General features: G+C 43.2%; 1 long non-coding RNA gene across 1 annotated transcript; it reads right to left on the reverse strand.

Annotated features, from left to right (window-relative positions):
- Positions 1-301: 301 nt before the first annotated feature.
- Positions 302-5,413, reverse strand: LOC135312142 (uncharacterized). Its single transcript, XR_010371821.1, has 2 exons — positions 3,082-5,413; positions 302-2,981 (listed from the first exon to the last, which is right to left on the reverse strand). It is a non-coding gene; the product is annotated as an uncharacterized LOC135312142 (long non-coding RNA).
- Positions 5,414-6,697: the final 1,284 nt, after the last annotated feature.

A 6,697-nucleotide genomic window follows, 5' to 3' on the forward strand; every position in this document is an offset into this window, starting at 1 on the left:
CGCATATCAAATTTGCAGTGCGAAAAATTGTCATGGTTATGCAGTAATCTGGGTGCACTTCTAAACAGAAAGTCCTAGGTGGGAATAAGCCTCTGCCTGGTGGGACATAAAATGTTTCAGGTTTAAAGGCTGTGGTCATAGCTACATGGTCAGTTAGCCTCCTCCAAATACATCAGAGAGCTAGGTCTATCTGCTTTCACTGGCTTAAAATACTACCATTGAAAGTGAAGCTGCTTTGCCGTGTATTTTTCTTTTCATAGTCCAGGAAATACATTTATTGTTTGTAATAAAAATGTTTAGACACAGGCAAAAACGTGTTTATTTCAGTGACCTTTTCCAACTTTCCAGTAGGAAAATTCAGACCAAAAAGCCTCAATTGCAATTATTCTTTTCATTTGCTCAGTTTCTTTGGGTTTTTTTTTTTTAATTAAAAGCATCAATTTTGGTGGTGTTTCCAAGAAGACTTTCTTACAAGGTTTTGTTCCCTGAAATGAATGAATAAAGGAATCGTAATCAGACTGTTGGAACTCAAAGACTGCCAAAACGTCCCACATCTGGCACAATTAGGCTTTTATTTGTTAACCGCTTGTTATTTCCTTAAGACCCAGATAGACACCACGGGGCAGACTGATGCTAGCCAAAACCAGCAAAATCAAATGGTGTTTAGTGAATTGCTGTTCTAGGCCAGCAAACTTCAAGATTTTGATGAGAACTGTGGGGAAAAAGCATTGAGAAAACATCGTCCACCTCTGTTGTTATGTGGAATGGTTCTTCTTCCTATTGACCGTATTTGTTCGTGTCAACGCACAAAATACAAAGCACTTATTTGATATCCTTGTGCCCGTCTGCCTTGGTTTTCATCTTCATCTCCATTCAGAGCTTCAGTGTAAGGGTAACTACAACATCACAAGTTGCCTTTTAATGAATCTTCCTGTGAATACATCACTTTCATAGAATCATAGGATGGTTTGGGTTGGAAGGGACCTTTTGAGGCCATCCAGTCCAACCTCCTGCAGTAAGCAGCGACATCTTCAACCCGATCGGGTTGCTCAGAGCCCCAGCCAACCTGGTGTTGAATGTTTCCAGTGCTTTGCCAGCGGCTCTTGCTGTTCTACCAACACGCAAAGAGAATTCAACTGGCCATTCATTGGACAACTGGTAATTTCAAGTGCACTAGATATAATTCATCTCTTCAGCCAGATTTTTCCCTAAAACCACTGGATGCTGGGCAGCACTATAATAACATTTGTATCTCTTGTGGATCTAACACTGTGTGGTACTGGAGCTGCATCTGCCTGCACAGGCAGAATTTACCCACGTGGCTGTCAATGAAGTGATGCCATTTTGCCCCCCTGAGGGTGTAGCACATGGCCATAAATGGATGCAAATTCTTCTGGATCTTGCAGAATGCAAACACTGGGGAATGCATTAAGCTGTTTCAGAGATTAATCAAAGTGAGGAGAAGATACACACACCCAATCCTCAGTCCCAAGTGGCAACTCTTAATTATCTTCTGTTTGGATTTGCAAATCTGGAAAAAAATAAAATGCTCAGGAATGCTGCAAAGGACAAAACTATACAGTTTGAGGAGCAGTGCCAGAAATTCCTTCCTTCAGAAGCCAGTTGTGAATGTAAACCACTGGCAGAAAGCTCATTCCTAGCAATAACAGCTATGTCATGTTTCCTGGAACCATAGGCAGTGTGGAGTATCATAGGAAAAGGAAAATAAACACCGGTTCACTTTCTGAATCACCAGTCATAAATTCTCACTGAGGGGGGAAAAAAAAAACCAACACACAGAGCCACCCCTCAAGAAAGTTAATACAGTACCAGAAGAGTTTTCTGATCCCCTCGACCAATGCATCAAGCAGAGCTAATGTCCCCCTTTTCCAAACTGGGATAAACCTATAGCACCGAGCGATGTGAATGAAACAAAGACAAACCACATCCTCCTTCACTTTCTGAAGTGGGACATGTTGTAAAGCCAGTCATTCAATCTGTTTTCTCTGGTTTTTAAACTCAGATCTTGCCACTTTAATGGGTCCTTTTTCCTTTTCTCTTTTGTTGTGTTTTTTTTTTTTTAAAAAAAAAGGTTGCTTGTCTTGGAAGAGAGATAGCAAAACAGATTAAATTCTATGATGGTGCCTCCCCTGGTGGCCAATATTTCATTTAATGTCTTTTAAAAGCATTAGGGATTGATCCTGAGCTGGTGAAAATAAACATAGCACAGCAGAAACTATGCTGGTCTATGCTATCAAAGCCTCTAAATGCACAAGGAGTGGATGACATCTCCCACTGACTGTAAAAACTGGGGGTACCACCCAGGTGTCTGGCCCCGGAGCCATGCAGGTAGCTGGTACCAAGGGAGTTGTGGTTTAGACTTCAGTCTCACACTCTGCATTAGAAACAGCGCCGGGGGTGTGTTGCATCAAGTCATTTCAGGTGCCTAAGGGTCCCCCATGGAAATTACTGTCCTGGTGGACACAGACAGGAGTGCCATGTTGGAAACTTTGCTGGACCAAAGGAGAGCAGCACAAGGACCTTTCTGGCTCTCCAGGTTGGGTATGGTTTTATTCTGCCCAAATCAGAGCAAGCCACGCAGTGTAAACCTGGCCAATTACATGGTGAATTAGACCTCCGAAACTCTCACCTGGCTTACACTAATAAAGAGAAAAATCTCACAATGAGGAATTCCCCAAAGAAAGTTCTACCTGGAGAGATTACTGGGAATATCACTGCAGCATGAAGCTTGGTGCCGTTATCCAGTACCTGCATAGCTGAACCCCAGAAGCCCCGTTCGGAGCCTGCAGCTGACAAGATGCAGTGATGCAGGGGGGCTCCGCTCTGCCTTTGACATCCGACGCCCTCTGAAGCCGTTCCAGCAGGCCGAAGGAGTCACCAAGGCTGATCTGTATCTCCTTCTTCAGGCATCCCTGTCGGATGGCTCTCCGGAGAGATGGCAAAAGATCAGTATCTGCGTGCTTCAGAGGGACAAATTGTTAGCCCTGCTAAGAGCAACAATAGAGGCTTTGAGGACATCGGCGACCAACTGCACTGACGCATTCCTTGCCGCACACTTACCTTCATTATATCCCTGCTAATCACCCCTCTGCCTTTCAGCGGTGAAATGTCATCTCCCTTCAGCGAGGCATCAGACCGGAGCTGCAGAGGGATTGCTAACACCGACCTGCCCTTCTCATCAACATGAAAGGCAAAAGAGAGAAAGCCTGTCGGGGGCTGCGTTGTGCTGCTGGGAAACGACAGCGGGCAGGCATTTCGGCTTTGCGCGGCAAGGCTGTGCAGACAGCTCAGCCTAGACTAAACCTCTTCAAGAGCGGGCACGGGGCAAGTCAGACGTGTTGCCTCTCTGTCTCCTGCCAGTCAGTGTTTCTCAGGCCTTCCAGTCTTTTATTTTTCCTTTGCTTTGCTCTTTATTGTGCTTGCTGTTGCTTTGCAAAAGCACAGCGGTGTTCTGCCCTGCAGTTTAGTCAACGTGGCTTTGGCAAAATGCTCCATCAAAACCGACACTTAATGGGAAATTGGGCTTTTGGATTTTGGTTTTGTGACTTGTGAAATGTGCCTACTTCCTGTGGAAAAAATAAAAAGAAAAAAACCCTAAAAATATGTATTTTGACCTAACCATAAGAGAGAGACATAATGGAAATATTTTGGTAAAGATGTACAGCTGCGGTGCCTCGTGGGCTTCATTTTTCCTTACTCTTCTCTTTTCTAATAGGCAAAGGGGGACACTTAGAAATAGTCTCTCCATAACAGTGGTGGGTGAGAAGAGCCCAGCTCATTTTAAGAAGCAGCTAAATAAAGTCTGGAGCACAGTGGTTTGATGTGCACTATGTTTGTGTGACTTTTCATCCCTGAGCTCTTGGGTTTTGTTCACCTTTATGTAAACTGACTGCATCTGAGTATCATACATACATACCATCGCGCATGAAGTCTATCTGCATACGCCTGTGATTCTTCCATGTCAACCTTCATCTCGACCTTGACGATGCGCCCAATGACAATACTGACAATACTTTTATCCCTGTTTTGAGCGACAGGTTGGACTAGGGTTCTCCAAAGATCACTTCCAAACAGCACATCCATATTTCTGTGGCTGTGCTAACCAGCATTTATCAGCTGTAAAGGAAGCCTGGGATGAGTTACTAAGAAGGAGACATTGACGGTGGCAGAGATAAATCCCTATTCCCTGTGTTCAAGAATTCAAAATCACTAAGTTATTTTTTGATCACTCAATATTTTACTAAATCAACCGTGTTGTGACTGCTGTCAAAGCAAAATTGATTTAAAATACCCCTACCTGTTTTAACTCATTCTTGCTCTCCTTCTCAGTTTACTGACTCATGCTCCTCTTCTTTGCTAGCTACATTCTGAACCAGATCAAAAATAAATGCAAAAAAAAAAACCAATCAAAACACTTCAACCACCATTTTTTAACATAAGTACAAGTGAGGATGATACATTTTAAAAATCATCCCTGGTGGGACAAATTACCATCCACAGAGTCCTTTCTCTTTATCAGCTAAAGAAAGAGGTTAAATATACAGGTTCTTCAAGGTACACACCTTTTAGGGGCTGAAATTAGGAAGATGAATCCTATAATAAGTATTTTCAATAAATTAACACACTTTGATGGTTGAATCAGGCTCAGGTTTATGAAGACAAAGATCCAGAACTCATATCTAATATTCTAGTTTGATTTTCCATGCCAGTAGGACGTGGAAGTCGGGAGCCTGGCTAGCAGTGAGCTAACCCATCTACTGTGTGGGCCCAGCACCATACAAAAACACCGAAAAAAAAGCTTGATTTTAAATTATGCTTGGAAATTAGTGTGAGACAAGGACTACTCCACACTGACTGCTTGCATGAGGCCATCCTGATTTGGGAACTAAGACTTTTTAATAGTATGGACACAGCCTATTTTAGCCCAGCTGGCCTTAGTGCCAGAGAACAGCCCTGTAAATATTTAATTGGTATAGGTGCCATCAGTGTTACCCTCCCCGGGCCTACGTCACTGTTATGAACCGGTATTAACTAAAAGTTCACCCTCCAACTGAAATATATAACAGATGCTCAATTTATTTTATTTCAGTTTTTTCATGGAAAATCCCAAGGTGTTGAATTCTCCCCTTGCTGGATTGTCTGCAGGGGAACAGTCTCACATTTGAAGCAATGAGACTATACATTAAGGAAAGGGCTGTAAGCAAAACACCGTCAGCTCATGATTCACCCAGACAGACTCACCCTCCTCAGTTCTCACACTTCAGTGTTACAGAAAGACTCCCACTGTTTAGCATCCCCCCTAATTCTTTGGCTTCTCACTATTTATACTTCGCAGGATTTATTCCAAGGGTGGAGGTGGTGGTGTTGGGAGACGAAATTGCTCTGTTTTTCATGAACAGAAGTTTTCAATGGGTAATTTACTACTGTATAATTAAGCTTCAGATTTTGTTTTTACTTGGAAATGTTTTAAAAAGGAAGCCAACTATCTGGTCAGATTTGTGATGCCCTGTTGATGAGAAACAGAAACCCAAAATGCTGATCAGAAATCCAGAAATGGTTCAATAGAAAGAGGTCTCAGATCCTCTGGAGGAAGGTAAGCAGAGATTAGTATTCCCAGTAAGCTTCCAGTTTTGCCCCAGTAGATGTAGACAGGAGTTAAGAGAGAGCTCTTGTTTTGAACAACACAGGGCTGCCTGCAGGGAGTCTGTCTCTCTGTGAGTGCCTCCTCGCTGATGAAGAAGTGGAATATAAAAGGGTGAGATTCATGATTTGGTTATCTAGAATGTGGGTGAACTAATCACCTCAGCTTCCCTTTGCGATTACTGGGGAGAGACAAGCTGCCTGGAGGAGCTCTCTCCCCTGGAGGTCCAGCGAACCGGTCAGTTGTCCTGCCCTGGATACCTTCTTAAGAAATCACATCCTAGACACCACAGCCTGAAAGCCTGTAAGGTCCATTCAGATGATGGCAGTTGGTTCATCCCATCTTCTGAGATGTATTTGAGCCTGATGGGGGTACTTGTCTCCTGGAGGAGTTATTCTCTGTGACTGGAAGGGAAGGACTGGAAAACTACTGAGAAAAAAGCTATTTAATTTAGCTGAACTTGGGTGAGATGTATCCTACACAGAAAGATGAAACTGCTGATTCAGCAACATACTTTACCTTGTGATGTTTTCCAGCTTGGAAGGAGTAACATCACAGGTGTGTAAGTGCTTTATTCTGCCGTCCTTTCCCTCCCTACAGATCTTGCTACGTGCTTTTTAGGTCTACTGTAAAGCCAACATACTGAAAGGTGTAGCTCCTTACTGTGCCCCGATAAAATACCTGGAGAAAACCTAACTGACCACTTTCTTATTTTCAGATCTCCATGAAGTTGTCTCTTCCTTTGGTTTTGGCCCCACATGAATGCCAGTTACACTCTTCCCGTTCTATATGGACATTTAAATCAGGCATTGTCATGGATGACCACTTGGTTATCCAATGCAATCGTCTTTATTAGAGTTTTACCCACCACGCAGTGTCTTTCCCAAAGCAAATACGAGCTTGAGTTTCATAATCCCTATTTGCTAGGTAGGAAGCTCTGATCTAGCTTAAGGGGAATCCTAGTTTTAGCATGAATGACTCTCTGCTTGCAGGAAGAAAAATCACCCTGTAAGCAGGTTATTCCCTATTTGTCTC

Source organism: Phalacrocorax carbo, chromosome 2 (assembly GCF_963921805.1).
Source record: "Phalacrocorax carbo chromosome 2, bPhaCar2.1, whole genome shotgun sequence".
In the NCBI taxonomy this organism is placed as follows: Eukaryota; Metazoa; Chordata; class Aves; order Suliformes; family Phalacrocoracidae; genus Phalacrocorax; species Phalacrocorax carbo.